Here is a 14,003-nt window from a genome sequence, read left to right as displayed (position 1 = left end):
ACTGGTTTTGATATAGTTTGACATTCCTGAACAGCAGCAGCAGAAATGATAGCAACTGCACAGAGTTGGATGATTTTGATTTGAACGCTTGAGTAAACAGCAATTTCTTTGGAGTAGCCAGCCTTAGGTACATGGTTTCCCATGCAGGGTGGCCAAGCATATATGCTGTCATTGCAACTCTGTAAAAACACATCTTGGTCACTGCCAAGTTGGCCATCTCCCATAAAGACCGACCAGAAACTCCTTGTAGAGAAGACTATTGACTTTTAGTTAGCATGACAGCTTCTCTAGTGCATTATGCTCTTGTAAACTGCATTAATGCACTACTGCACTTCTAAGTAGTGCACAGTTTGACGTGATGTTCTGACCTACATATTGGGGCCATAATTACCAATTTCCTTATCTAGGCGCTGCTGCTGTCCATACCACTTTTCCCTGAGGAGACGCACAGAAGACTGAGTTGCCGTTTTGATTCTTTGCAGAAACTTTTAGGTGTACACTGCTAGTTACTCATTTCTAGACACGACCATGTATTCAGAATGCTACTGTGGTGCAACAACCACAGAAGGCCCAGTGTTTGCAATGCAGCATGCATGTTGGCCAAGCCAAGGAGCCACCGTGGTGCTAGGCTGGAGCAGATAGGCTGCTCGAGGGCAGAGCCTTTGTGCAAATCTTCACGGTGCTGTACCACCAGATAAATGAGAGGAACCTGACTTCTTTCGTAGAAGAGAGGTGTGTCACCTTGTATTTTCTGCAGAGAAGCAGTACTCACAAGGCCTGGCAAGGGATTGCTTCATTTTTGGACACAAACTCAAAGCATGCCTGAGCGGTGCAGCCACGCTGCAGCCCTTGCAGCCCTCAGGCCTGAGGACATTCATGTAGGCCCCGCAGCCCCCAGCCACCGCTGGGTCTCGGGTCCCTGTCAGCAAACACCCCCAACGAAACAAAACCCTCTCTCCTCTACCTCACACTACCACCGAGTGTCCGGGGGGTGCCAAGGGAACTAGCAGTGGGACGAAGGGCCTGGCCCTCAAAGACAAAAGCTTGTCCTTCTGTCTCGTGAGGAAGCAGGCCGATCTCTCATAGTCTCCAGCTTCTGTAGAAAACGGGCATTAATTATCATACTTTTTTTAATGCTGTTATACCTAATTATTCTGAAGAAACCCTCAAAACTAATTATTGGTTCTGGAATCTTTTTTCTTTTTTGGAGCCAGATGGTGCCCTCCCTGAAATACCAAGGCTAGGGAATTATTTATGTGAGCTCTGACCATGTCTGAACGGCCTAGGGAATGATGTATGTTTTTAATGCCCTGATACTGACAACAGACCTTTTTACTCTAAATTAATAGGAAACAAATGTCGCACGGCAAAGACAAAAGTGACTTTGCAAAGTTTTATTCCTTAGAAGTTGCCTTTTCTAAGAGACCGGTGTCCTTGCAAAAATGCCAATATCTGCTTGTGTAAAAGAGAAGGGGGATGCCATGACATCTGCATGCTCTGGGCTGTGTGGGCACGAGGGGGAAAAATCAACAGTATTTGCAATGAGGTATCTAATTTTAGGTTGGGTTTAATTGGATCTCTGTTAAAAAAAGGAAAACACACACACAAAAAATCAAACAATAGGCTGATTTGCTTTGTTTAACCTACAAACCTGGGCCTTCACAAACAGCATGTTGAAGCACCTTTCCAAAAGAGGTCAATAAAAGCCTAAAACTCCCAGGCTTCCTACTTATATATTGCCATTTTCATTAGTGAATCTCAATGTGCTCTGCCATGGACATAACTGCTACTGTACTTGTTTTAAAACAGCAAAATAAAGGGCCACCAAACCCAACACCACATCCATCAAGGGTGATGAGTGCTGCCAGCTGCGGCACAGCCAGGACCACTAGGAAGAAGCAACAGGCGGCTGGCACAAAGTGACTTCGAATGGAGTGACGAAATACCAGGCTGCAGGGTTATGAGAGCGTTTCAGCTGCAGCATTCACATTGTGCCCTTGTTATTATCCTAAGGCATCATTTAATAAGCATCATGCCTCATTTTTTTAGGCTCAAACAACAAGTAGCTTCACACCTGAACCTGCCTTCTACGCTCCAACAGCCACTCCAAACAATATTTTTCCTCTCTAGACAGTCCATATAAGTATCTGAAATTGGCTCCTGCAGTAATGAAATGAGTCCAACATAAAATTAATATCCCTCATAGTTGTTAAAAAAAAAAAAAAAAAAAAAAAAACACCTCTCATTATTATAAGTATTCTACAATCAAAACAAGGCACCTTAAATCAAGCTGAATGCATTTGAGTAGGTTTTCATTATCTACATTTATCTTAGGTACATGGCATTTATTTCTCATTAGATTGCAATATGAGGCATTTTGTACATATAAAAATATGAAAACATATTTTCTTCTCAAAATGACTAAAATGTGATAAAAGCCCACTCAATACTTTCCTTGCCTTGATGTTTCCCAGAGTGTACCATATGGCTAGTCTGAATCCCTCAACAAGAGGTTTCCCGAATCCTGAATTCAAAACTAATTTTATTTGGCAACTCCTTTTTTAGAAAGTTAAATTTCCATACCATAGTTTAAATTATCTTCTATATAACAATACAGTGTTGTTTTTTTGTTTGTTTTGTTTTTGTCATAAGAACAAGAAAGTTCTTACACATTTGCCATTTTCATGTGTAGAGGTAAATTCTTTAGTTTTTAGAACTAATGGCAGTATCATTTTCTAACACAGTATTACTGTGCATTGTTAATAATCTATTATTTCGTATATGGTCCCATGCATCCCCTGTATCTCATGGTATTAGGCACTCCAAGGATTTGGGGTATGTAGTCATCTCTTAAACACTTGTGCAATCTAAGAAAGAATGAGAAGAAACTTACTGACACCGCAACACAAAGCTCCAGTGAGTGGCAGATGCCCAGCAAGCAGTGTTTGGCAAGATTATTTTGGGTTTGGTTGTCCACGGTCTTGCCACAAAGATTGCCCTTCCTAGGACTTGTCTTCCAGACAAACCAAAGACAGGAATTCAACAGCTAAAGGCTCTTCTGAAAAAAACAGTTTATATGCCCAAACAAAATGCAGAATTCTGAATTTGTCCTGGATTTTGCACCAGGCTGAAATAACTTCTTCATTTCTCAGGATGGATACAATAGCTACAACAGTAATAGCTATTACTATTTAATTCCACTTCAAAGAACAAAGTGTTTTGTCATATTAGGATACTTCTGTACTCCTAGAAATAACTGGAATATTGTTAGCATGAAACCTACTTTAGATATGCTGGTGGTTTTTCTTTTCACCTAAAGCAAATGAAGCTTGTAGGATTGCGCTGCTCATGGGTGCCCCACAGGGAGCCAATGGGTTAGGAACTCGACAACCTAAATGTAAATTCTAAAGAGAAATAAGAGAGACCGCACTCCCAGAAGTTTCATGAGCTCAGGAAGAAAAAAGAAAAAAAAAAAAAAAAAAAAAAAAGGGAGCGGGCAACTAAGAAAAAGGTTGCAAATGAGCTCAAGTTGACAGGCTACCAGAGCATCCACCCTGCAGAGAAGTTTCAGAGGCTTCTGGGAGGAGATAAGCTTCCACCACAACCTGCTTTGTCCGCACAGGACCCACCAAGGAGCATAAGGACATGGAAAAATACCCTTTACTAAGCTCCGCTGCCCCTCATTTGCTTGGTTACCTCTTTGCACCTCACCTGGTGCCAGCTGCCACACTGAACAGACAAAACTCTCAGGGAAGAAGGTGAATTGGGATTTTACAAGTGTAATGGGAAGACTAGGAAGAGGTACCATCAGTGGAGCATCAGCCCCACTGATACTGGAAGAAGTCAGCAAGTTGAAATGAAAGAGAGGTCTGCAAACACCCTCACCAGACAAAGTGAACTACAATTGTTGACCTAATTTTCTATCACTAGAAATTAAGGAACACATTTGTAGACTGCTGTAGCAAGAACACCACTTCATAAAAACCATTACTCGAAAAGTGAGCAGTTTTGCCATTGTACACTTCTGAAATATTGCAGTAAAAACAAACCAAAAAAAAAAAAAATAATCTGTAGAATTCCAGAGAGCACTGGCAATATAAACAAAGAGCTACAAGATAATAGTAAAAAAGGGTCTTCTGCCCCCAAAATGCCGTTCAGGCAATTCAGTGGGTGTAGCAGAATTGTTGCATCAAGGCACAGTCCTAACTAATCTTACAGAAGCAATTCTAATTAGGCAGGAAATGAAGAATCGTCCCTTTCAAGCTGGCTGAAAGAACAGGGGATTGATTTAAATCAAATCACTGATTTTAATCATGGATTTAAATCAACCAAGCAGGACACCTTGATTTAACTCATCTACTTTAATCTTGTACTTCTTACTTTTTTTCCTAATGAAAGCTCATTCATTTTGTTAAGATAACATCAAGAATTGTAAAAAGCACATACTTTATGTTAAAATGGATTAAAAAAAATGTATCCTCACTAAACGTTGATGATTTGTAATTACAAAGCCTGAGCTAACCTAAAGGTTGTTTTTGTTGTTAGTTTTTTTTTTTTCCCCTTTGTTTCAGAGTTAAAAAAACATCACTTTTTAAAAAAATCAATCACATTTGAAAGCTCATACAAGAAATACACTGAATGTTAATTATTTTAGAGACTGTAGAAAAATTAGGCCTTCATAAATATAAAAGATTTCAACTTAATTTTCTTCTAAAGCCTTTCAGATAAAACACTCCAAACCTACATCATCATAGACTTCTATCTCTTTATGCTGAAGAACATTAGACTGCAGTGAAAGGTTATTTAATGAGGTTAATTTCATTATTCTCATACTAATGACCACATTATTTAAAGACACCTACCAATAGTATAAATCCCTACATTAGCCAGCAGCGTCTTAAGAAACGTACAAGATAGTACTGTGGCTTTCATGAACAAAAAAATAAAGAGGAAAGTGAATGCTGAATGTGAGAAACAAAACCAAATTAGATGCTACCTGGAAAAAAGAAAGCTTCACAACATAACGTGGGGAAAAATAACTCAAAACATATGCCAACAGAAAGGGAGAGAACACATACAGAAGTATTCATGCTGGAAAAGACCCAGAGGTGACAAATGAGAGCAGAATAGATTTTGTGTGTTAGTACCAGTTGGTAATACAGCAGAAGGATAGGAAAAAAAAAAAAAAAAAAAAAAAAAAAAAAAACCACAAAGTATATTAACAAGAACAACAAAGACATTAAAAATCGTTTAAGGGATATTTCAGAGAGCGAATTGGCAAACACATTGTATCTGGTATGCCTGTCAACAGCTTTAGCATTTATTTTGAACTTGTTTCCTTTTCTTTTTTTTTTTTTTTTTTCTTATAGAGCCTTGCCAGTGATGAAAGTTATCCAAAAATATTCCTTTTCTACTGTGGCACATTCAGACATAGTTGTCCATATAAAACTCAGCAAATCAAATATGAAGTTACATGAGCTAAATGCAAGACAAAATACACAAAACTCATAGTTGAGTAAAATCTCATTTTAATTTTATGTAGAAGTGAACAATTCTGACTGGTTTTGTCAGGGAAAAAATCCCGATGAAAAAATATCAACTCTTTATCCTTGTGAGTTACTTCTTAATTCTTTAGCAGAGTATTAAGAATCTGCTAAAAATGAGCAATGAAAAAACGGTGACACTTTATTCTTTACCCCTGCCTTTGGTATGCATTCAAAGCTAGGGATTCAGAGCTGCTTATTTCCATGTCAATGTCTTAAGCACCTTTCCTTACTCCTGTTAGCTCTGCAAAGCTTTGGCAGAAATACATGGAGCCTATCCGAAATCATTCACAGCAAAAGCAAAACTAAACAAAAACTTATGCTCCTCCAACCCAAAAGGTTAAGTATGTTTGATTTGCTCAGCCATATTCTACCTCCTAAATCTCTGAGGATAATTTTTCCTCTTTTACTGACAATGTTTTTGAATAAGAAAGATTTCCATTTGAATTTGAAATGTTAAGGTAACTTTGCAGCACTTTCCCTTACAAACTGCGGGAACCCGAGGCACAAAGTGGCAATCTGCTAAACAAAACAGATGCAGTGATTCGGCTGCATTTTTCCTTGACACACGTAAGAAAAAGAAGGACCTTTTAAACAACACTCGAAAGCATACAAGTGATAAGAACAGTCAATCTAGAAAGAACATTCTCAAGAAAAAACAAGCTACAGTAGGTAAATGATGAAAAATTAACCAAAAAAAGCTCTAGATTGTTGGCATTTGGCATATGCTCGTCAGATAAATTAAAGTACATCTTAAGCACAATGCAGAATTTCTTCTGCTATGTAATTTCAGCTATTTATTTATTTATCATATATATTTAGTTATTTAGCATATGGCTTCAGCTATTTAGTATCGTGTATTTGCCTGGGAGACAATTTTCTGAGGGCCAAGCTGCACAATCCATGCAGTAGCACAACTCCAGGTACTGGAAGTTATCTACCTGCAGTTCCAAAAGCTTAACAAGGAACACAGCCGTGGTTTGGCGTGTTGGGTACCACTGCCTTGGAAGGTCAAGACTACGCAGAAGTGCAACAGAAAAGCTTTGCCACATTTAGGTCCATCTTTCATGTAACTAAGCAACAAATAAACTAAAAGGTGATAAAGAAACACTCTCCAAAATCGTTTGTAGGGCACTACCTAGGGGTTAAGGGAGAAAGCGGTGGCAACTAGAGGATAAAATAAGCTGGATTAACTCCTAACAGAGATAGTATTTAAGTCCAGAAGTTTATTTTACACACTAACTCCTCTCCCCTGCATCCCTCTCCCCCAGTAGGATTAAATAGCGCCATTCAGCATAGACCAAATGTGTTTTTGAATGCTGAACCTGTTTACTTTATCTTGCAAAGTTCATGTAATTTGTTATGGATCACTGATCATCCCAACAGAGGAGAGGAAGAGGAAAGAAAAGCTCTCTTAACTTCAGCGCTTAATGTTCTCCAGTCTTCACACCTGCATCTCTTAAGGTTACTTGTTGAACTGGAATAAAGTACTAGATGCATTTAAAAACTTGAAAGAAATACTAGCTATCCTAAAAGAGCATCCATAAATTATACCATTACAGCAGGACCACAAAACTGGTTCTAATGTGCTATTTCTCAGGGCATTGAAGACACCTCATGAGATACCCTATCATCTCATCTTACACACAAATTTACCACACACAAGAAAAAAACACAACACACACCCACATCCCTTATGAAGCTCAGCATGTACAAGCTCCTCTGGCACTAGGAAAGCTGCACAATCTTACAGTTGGTAAATGCATCCTTAAATCACAGAATCCTAGAATCATTAAGGTTGGAAAAGACCTCCAAGACCATCTAGTCTAATCAGCACCCTACTACCAATGTCACCCACTAAACCATGTCCCTAAGCACCAGGTCCAACCTCTCCTTATACACCCCCCAGGGATGGTGATGCTACCACATGCTTGTTTCTGAAAAATCACTAAGCTTGTTAAGTTTATCTACCAAAGAGGAAAAGCATCAAACCTTTTGGTAACCAATAAAACCCCAAAGTGCAAAGGGCATCTGTTTAGTAAAATAATAGCTATTCTTGCTGGTTTTGGCATACATGAGCTCCTAGAGTCTGTGAAAGCAGAGGACAGCCTTCAGATATCTCCTGTTTTCCATCACAGCCCAAACTGCTGTGTGCAGTTACTTATCATAACAGAAACACATGCTTCGGAACAATTACTAAAAAAAGTACAGACTAAGTACCTTACTCTGTACTTTTCACTCGACAGGACTTTGCAAATTAATTCAAAGCATAAAAGCTAATGATAAGATAAATGATGGACCTCTCTGCTTTCTCTTGGGAATAACACTTGCTGTTTGCTGACGAACCTATTTCTGCACCTCTTCCTTACTTCTTCTATTAATCTACCAAAAAAATAACCCTACCCTAGTCTTCTGGATACAGCCACGGAAGAGAAGTGTCTTTTGGCTCTGTCACATGCAATGCAGCAATACACTAAGGACAGCTAGCACTCCTATGAGTCTCTTTTCTACCTACTGTCACAGTGTAGTTTAAGTGAAGAACACATTTACACCGGTATGTTCAGTGCTTTGGCTTCTCAATCCAAAATAAATTACTTTTCAGAGTCTATACGGTTATGCATTAAAACCTGAAGCCAACAACAACTTCTGAATAACTCTCAGAATTATGGTTTGTCACCTTAATTTCTGGTTTGTCTTTCACCAAAACCAGAATGCACCACTTCTCATCTTAATTGTTTGTGGAGGATATGCGATCTTAAACAATTTACACCCTCCTGTGATAACTGTTGCTTTTAAACAAGCACATAAGATTATTTCCATTTATAACTTGTTTTGCTGGTTTAAAAAAAAAAAATCCAGATGAAAGAAGCTGCATAAATGTGAAGTTATATTAAAGCACTCATGACTCCTAACTGGAAATAAAAATACCATCAGAAAATTCAAGTAGAACTTATTAGCATTAGACTGAATATTTTAGGCCAAATGCTTGGTCTCTCACACTTCCTTTTTGCCTCAAGAAAAAAATATATTTTTATAAAGTTTACTCATTCACGTTTAAAACAAATGTATGATTAATCTGTTTTTCAGATATTGAAATTCTATCAGTCATCTCACTGGATTGGTAACTTTAAAAATTGTACCTGATATAAAACCAGAGTCCTTGGAGCCAACAAATCTGATTTTAAAATAAAAGTTACATTGCAAATAATAAATTCCACATTTAATGGATACATTATATATATGTATATATATAAAATAATATATAATATACTGGAAAGCTTTAAATACATATGCCACTAGGTGTACTCTTCCATCCCTGGCTATCATAAGCTTACTACCCTGAAAAAGTGTTGGAAAGATTGAAAATTTAAATTTTGGCATATTTCTTAAGTACCTTGACATCCGTACTCTTAGGCTGGAAACCTAATAGCACTTGTGCATTGTAGAACTTGCTTTTTCCATTGCTGAAAAACTATATTTGAGACCTTTCCCCTTCCTTCCTCTCCAGCCCCATCTGAAACAAGAGGATCCAATTCAGCTCCTCCAAGGCAACAAGTCTGGCAAGTGGAAACTGATTTACAAAGGACTTTATGCAATTCTGCAGAACCCTGCATCTAACTAAACAGAGGCCTATAAAAATGTCAAAGCTTTGATCGATTAGGATTCAGTCTCTGCATTATTCCTTCAGCTACACATTCCTGCAAGACTTCATGAAAGGTAGAATAATATAGTATGAAAGGTTCAAAACACTGGACAAAGATGGGACTCATCCAAATATCATGAATTTGCTGTATGCCCTCTACTGAAAAAAAAAAAAAAATAACCCTCAATGGTTTAGATAAAGATTTTACAGTCTGGAAGAGAAAGGGGGTTACACATAGAATATGCATGTACCTGCACACCTGTTTATGGATATGTACAATCATATTGCAAAAAACGAGGAAATTTCCCAGTGAAATTGATTATCTCACACTCATGTGATACCGACGCTCCAAATACAACAAATAATAAAAAATAGCAGGCTAGTGAACTCATTACCATCTCTTCAGATTCCAGCCTGCAAATTCCCCCTCTTTAAATGCATGAACAGAAGATGAAACGTTATAGCTGTGGCTTGGGCTCCCTCTCAGCTGCAGCTGCATACATCACCGAAATCTAAGAGTTATTCCAGATTCCTATTAGCGCAACTGAGATCAAAATGTGGCTCTATGTTCTGAATTTTGTCATGTACATTTTTAAAATCAGAGTGGAAAATTTGAATTTGTTATGGTCACTGAAACAAAACATCAAAAGCAAATTATTTCAAATCCGTCAATCCTTTCCTCTTTCCCTGTTCAAGCCAGTGCCAGCCACTGAACCCTCTACAGCATTATCTTCCATGCTGCCTTTACATTAATTCTCTTAAACTCACCAGCCAGTTTTCTCATAAAGCAGGTGGAAAGAGTTTATGTAAACTGAACACCTTAATTTGAAAGATTTACTGCTAGGAAAATTATATGTTCTATTTCTAGAGTAACAAAGAAAGCCACAACCAAGCTATGAGCATTACAGAAAGGAAGGACTTTTGACTAAAGATCTAGACAAGAACACTTGTATTTATGTTCTGCCACGGAACTTGGGGCAAATTGCATTCAATTTTTTTATTTTTTTATTTTATTTTTTTTTTTTAACTATACCAACTCTGTAATATTTTGTGAATAAATAGCAATATGCTCTGTAGAAAAATCATTATTTTCTTGGTACAGTAAAATGACCCGGCACTCAATTACTGACAGGCAGTTCAAGTTTTCATGCAGTATCTGGTTTTAAACTCCGCTAGGCTAAGTACTGAGACTGCACACTCAATAGATGATGACAAACAGCGCTCTGGCATAAAGGCAAATGCTTGTTTTTAATTAGCCTAAAACAATTAACATATATTCTGTATCATTAGAGTTCCAACACGAAGGGCACCATAAAACCAACTCACAATAAACCATCCATAAAGTAGTCCCAAGTCAATATGCTGAAAACAAAACAGTGCCAAAATTACATACTGAGCAGTAGCAGAATGGTGACACCCACAGGGAAGCTCCCAGACAGGGACTGTCTGCACTACATTTGAGAAGAATAACTTTTTAATTGCTACCTGATATAGTCACCTGTGTCTATGCTTGCAGTTCTTCCTACCTACACAAATTCTGGTTGACCAGCCACCATATAGAATTAAACACTACTAAACTAGATAACAAAATATCTAATGAATAAACAAATAAAACCAAATCCTAAGTATTTTATAATCAGATTTAGGCAAACCAAGAGACACAAGCAATTCTAACTTACAGCTAGTGCATTTCTAGAATGCAGCTGAAACTCACAAAGATCGTTCTGCCTTGACGTGGCTGTTTGCTTACAGTTTTAAGGAGTACTCATGGCTAACCCAGGTGCCAAAGTTAAAAGTTGGAAGCTGGACAGCACTTTTCCTGTCCAACAATTTCTTCACATGTATATAGTCCACTTATATTCATCAGCATTTGAGTACTGTTTTTTTTTCCTACAGATCATGAAGAAGGTTGGACATGTTGTGCAACACCCTTGAAGATCACAATGAACCCTCCGATGGGCTGTTTTTAAGACAGAATGTCCACCTAAACGTACGCAATTCATAACTTGCTAATGCCCACGTGCTTTGGCTACCAACATAAAATTGATTAACAAATGCATCTTTTGCCTAAAGGTTTCTCCTGACTTCACCAAACAACTCACACAATTATCTCTGTTCAGCCCCTTTCTAATTAATGAATTACTTGTTTCACATCAAACTAAAAGACATATAAGTGATTTTGTTGACTTCTGACAAAACAGGCCAACAAAACTAAGGTTTAAGACAGAACAGTGCAGGAAGAAATGTCAGAGACCCAAGTCCACCAAGGCACACCATACTTTACCTAGCCTTTTGTTATGGGACTACAGCACACATGTTCAATTGGCCAATCTGTATTTCCACTATAGGGATAGACTATGGGAACAGCTGCCCTAGAGGAGCCACAGAACATGCTATTTAATCCAGCTCCTATGGATATTGCAAAATAACCTCCTGTTCATGCACAGTTAGTAAAAAAAATCACCTATATCCAAAGAAAAATATGAAATTGGTCTGACAGTGACAACTCTGGGGGACTTTTTTATTTTTAATGACAAGGTAATATCATATAACTGGTAAATGAAAAATTGTTCTTGTATATGTTCGGTTTATTTAAGCAATTCTCCAAGTCTTTCTGTACGCATTGTAAGTTGAAATATGAATGTATAAATTGCTTGTGAGATTCTAACCTTTAGCTTTAATCGCAATCGCTAAAAACAACAAAACTGTTATAATTTGGTGTCCAACTGTGAAAATAAAAAGCTATTTTCTGTTCTGGAAGAACAAACAGATTTTGCTTTCAGCTCATTCTTCATGAAATGTGAGGTTGTAAGAAGAAGCTTTAAACTGCTAGCTTGTAAGTGTCCCTTGGAAGCGTGGCTACTTAGAAAATTAAACCCATAATATATTATATTACAACTGCAATTCGGCGTCTCCTAAGTATTAACCTCTTGTTCTAAATGCAACTTTATTTGACTGGGCTGCCTGTCACAACACTAAAGAAAGCAAGATTTCATAATATTTCCTCTATCACGCATTGATCAGTGCTTCTACCAACTCATTGCTATTCCACTTATACATAAAATCACTCTGTGCAAATATCAGAATTACTTCTCTTCAGTGGCTTTTACATTTTCTCTTCAAAAATTATGTGACAGCAAAAAGCAGTCAGCAGAGTAAGCATTAAAACACACACATAATCTACTGGATTTTATAGAGATGTCAGCATATTTTTTATCCATTATTACAGATTTGTGATCTTTCATACTGCTCAGATAAAAGATATAACAATTTCCCTCTGCATTTCTAATGCTGGCGTTGCCAGCACTTCTGCTACAGTGGCACAAAGCAGCCTGAAGACTCAGCCACTACCATACCAGGTACTACCCAAAGACACCTTCTCCTCCTCACCTTCTACAGCCTCCCTGCCCTTGAAGTAGCCACAAGCAACTTTTTTCTGTTGGTTTGCTTATTTTAAGTGGGGAGAAGGTGGCTTTGAGGGAGAAGGAAAGAGCAGGAAAAGAAAGAGGGAGGCGTGAGGCTTTTGAGGTGGCCAGCAGAACAGATCCTAAGAGCAATAATGATTTATTTCATGCTTTCCTAGATAAGACTTCTACAAGTGACACCTCCCTGCAAAGTCTGCTGTTAGCAAACCCCCTTGGAAGCTGCCACAACTGAGGGACACTGAAAAATTAAGTGCTGGGAAGGATGGACAATCTGCATGCTTTGGTGCAGGATGATCGGCCATAAGTAAATTATTCAACAGAAAACTCAGTGATTTATTGTTCTGCTTTACAGGTTTCAAAATTTATCATGGGTAACTATGCTACTTGTATGCCACATTTGTCTCAACAATTAGAAAAAGGTACTTAAAAAAAAGGGCAAAAACTATAGAACAGTTATCCACAATAACCCACAGATATATTTTGATTCAGTGAATCATTAACAAAAAACATTCATAATCAGAGTCCTCAAAAACACTAATTCAATCTCAGATGCATCTCTGTATGAACATGACAGCACAGCCATTAACATAAATTCAGAGAGTCACTGTTGCTTTTCTGGTGATCAAAGTGAGCTATAATGGGGAAATCTGACTTCTGAAGTTGCCCCTCAGTCACACCCTGGGAAGATGTCCAGCTCAGCTCTGCAAAGTTAAGCACGGCCAAATGCACAGCGACTTATGATTAGGCCTGTACACAACATATCACCCACCAAGATCCAGCTGCGATCTTAAATGAAGTTTTGCAATCTGGTGCAAACTCACAGATTCCTCTATTAATTGCATTAAAATATTGTATATTTAGAAACAGAGGAAAAAACAAACAAACAAACAAAAAAAAAAAACACACAAAAAAAAACACAACAACAATCACAACTCAGCATATCATAAACTGCAAATCTCAAAATACACAAATAAACCATTTTTTTCGTACTATCTACAGAGATCTCAGGTCCCTAGATAAACAGATAACAAAATCTCTGAACACATCCAGAAATTACATTTTTGGAATCAAAACTTCTGAACAAGAAGGTGTAATAAGATATTAAAATACAACTTAACCTTACTTGTGGATTTCTTGCTCCATGGATTTAGGCTCATTGTGTGTGCAAACAATCCAAATGGAGGCAGCTGAGAAGCATGGGCCCTTCAGAGTATGTCAAACAGCCACATGTGCTGTAAATTAGGATCATTTTCCCCAGCTTTTGAAAGGTATCATCAGATAACTTGCCAGTCCCTGCAGGTTCCCTGAGACAAGATGTTGATATCCATAATCCCCCCTGCTTTCCTCACTCTTCTGTTTTTTACTGCAGAGAATTGCAGAGTGCCAACTGTT

The 14,003-nt window shown here is 37.9% G+C and overlaps 1 protein-coding gene across 2 annotated transcripts in view; it reads right to left on the bottom strand.

Annotated features, from left to right (window-relative positions):
• Positions 1-14,003, bottom strand: part of ALCAM (activated leukocyte cell adhesion molecule) — a 114,625-nt gene that overhangs the window by 46,680 nt on the left and 53,942 nt on the right. The gene's annotated exons all lie outside the window — the stretch shown is intronic.

This window comes from Aythya fuligula, chromosome 1 (assembly GCF_009819795.1).
Source record: "Aythya fuligula isolate bAytFul2 chromosome 1, bAytFul2.pri, whole genome shotgun sequence".
Taxonomy (NCBI): Eukaryota; Metazoa; Chordata; class Aves; order Anseriformes; family Anatidae; genus Aythya; species Aythya fuligula.
This window is presented reverse-complemented; position numbering and strand designations above follow the sequence as displayed.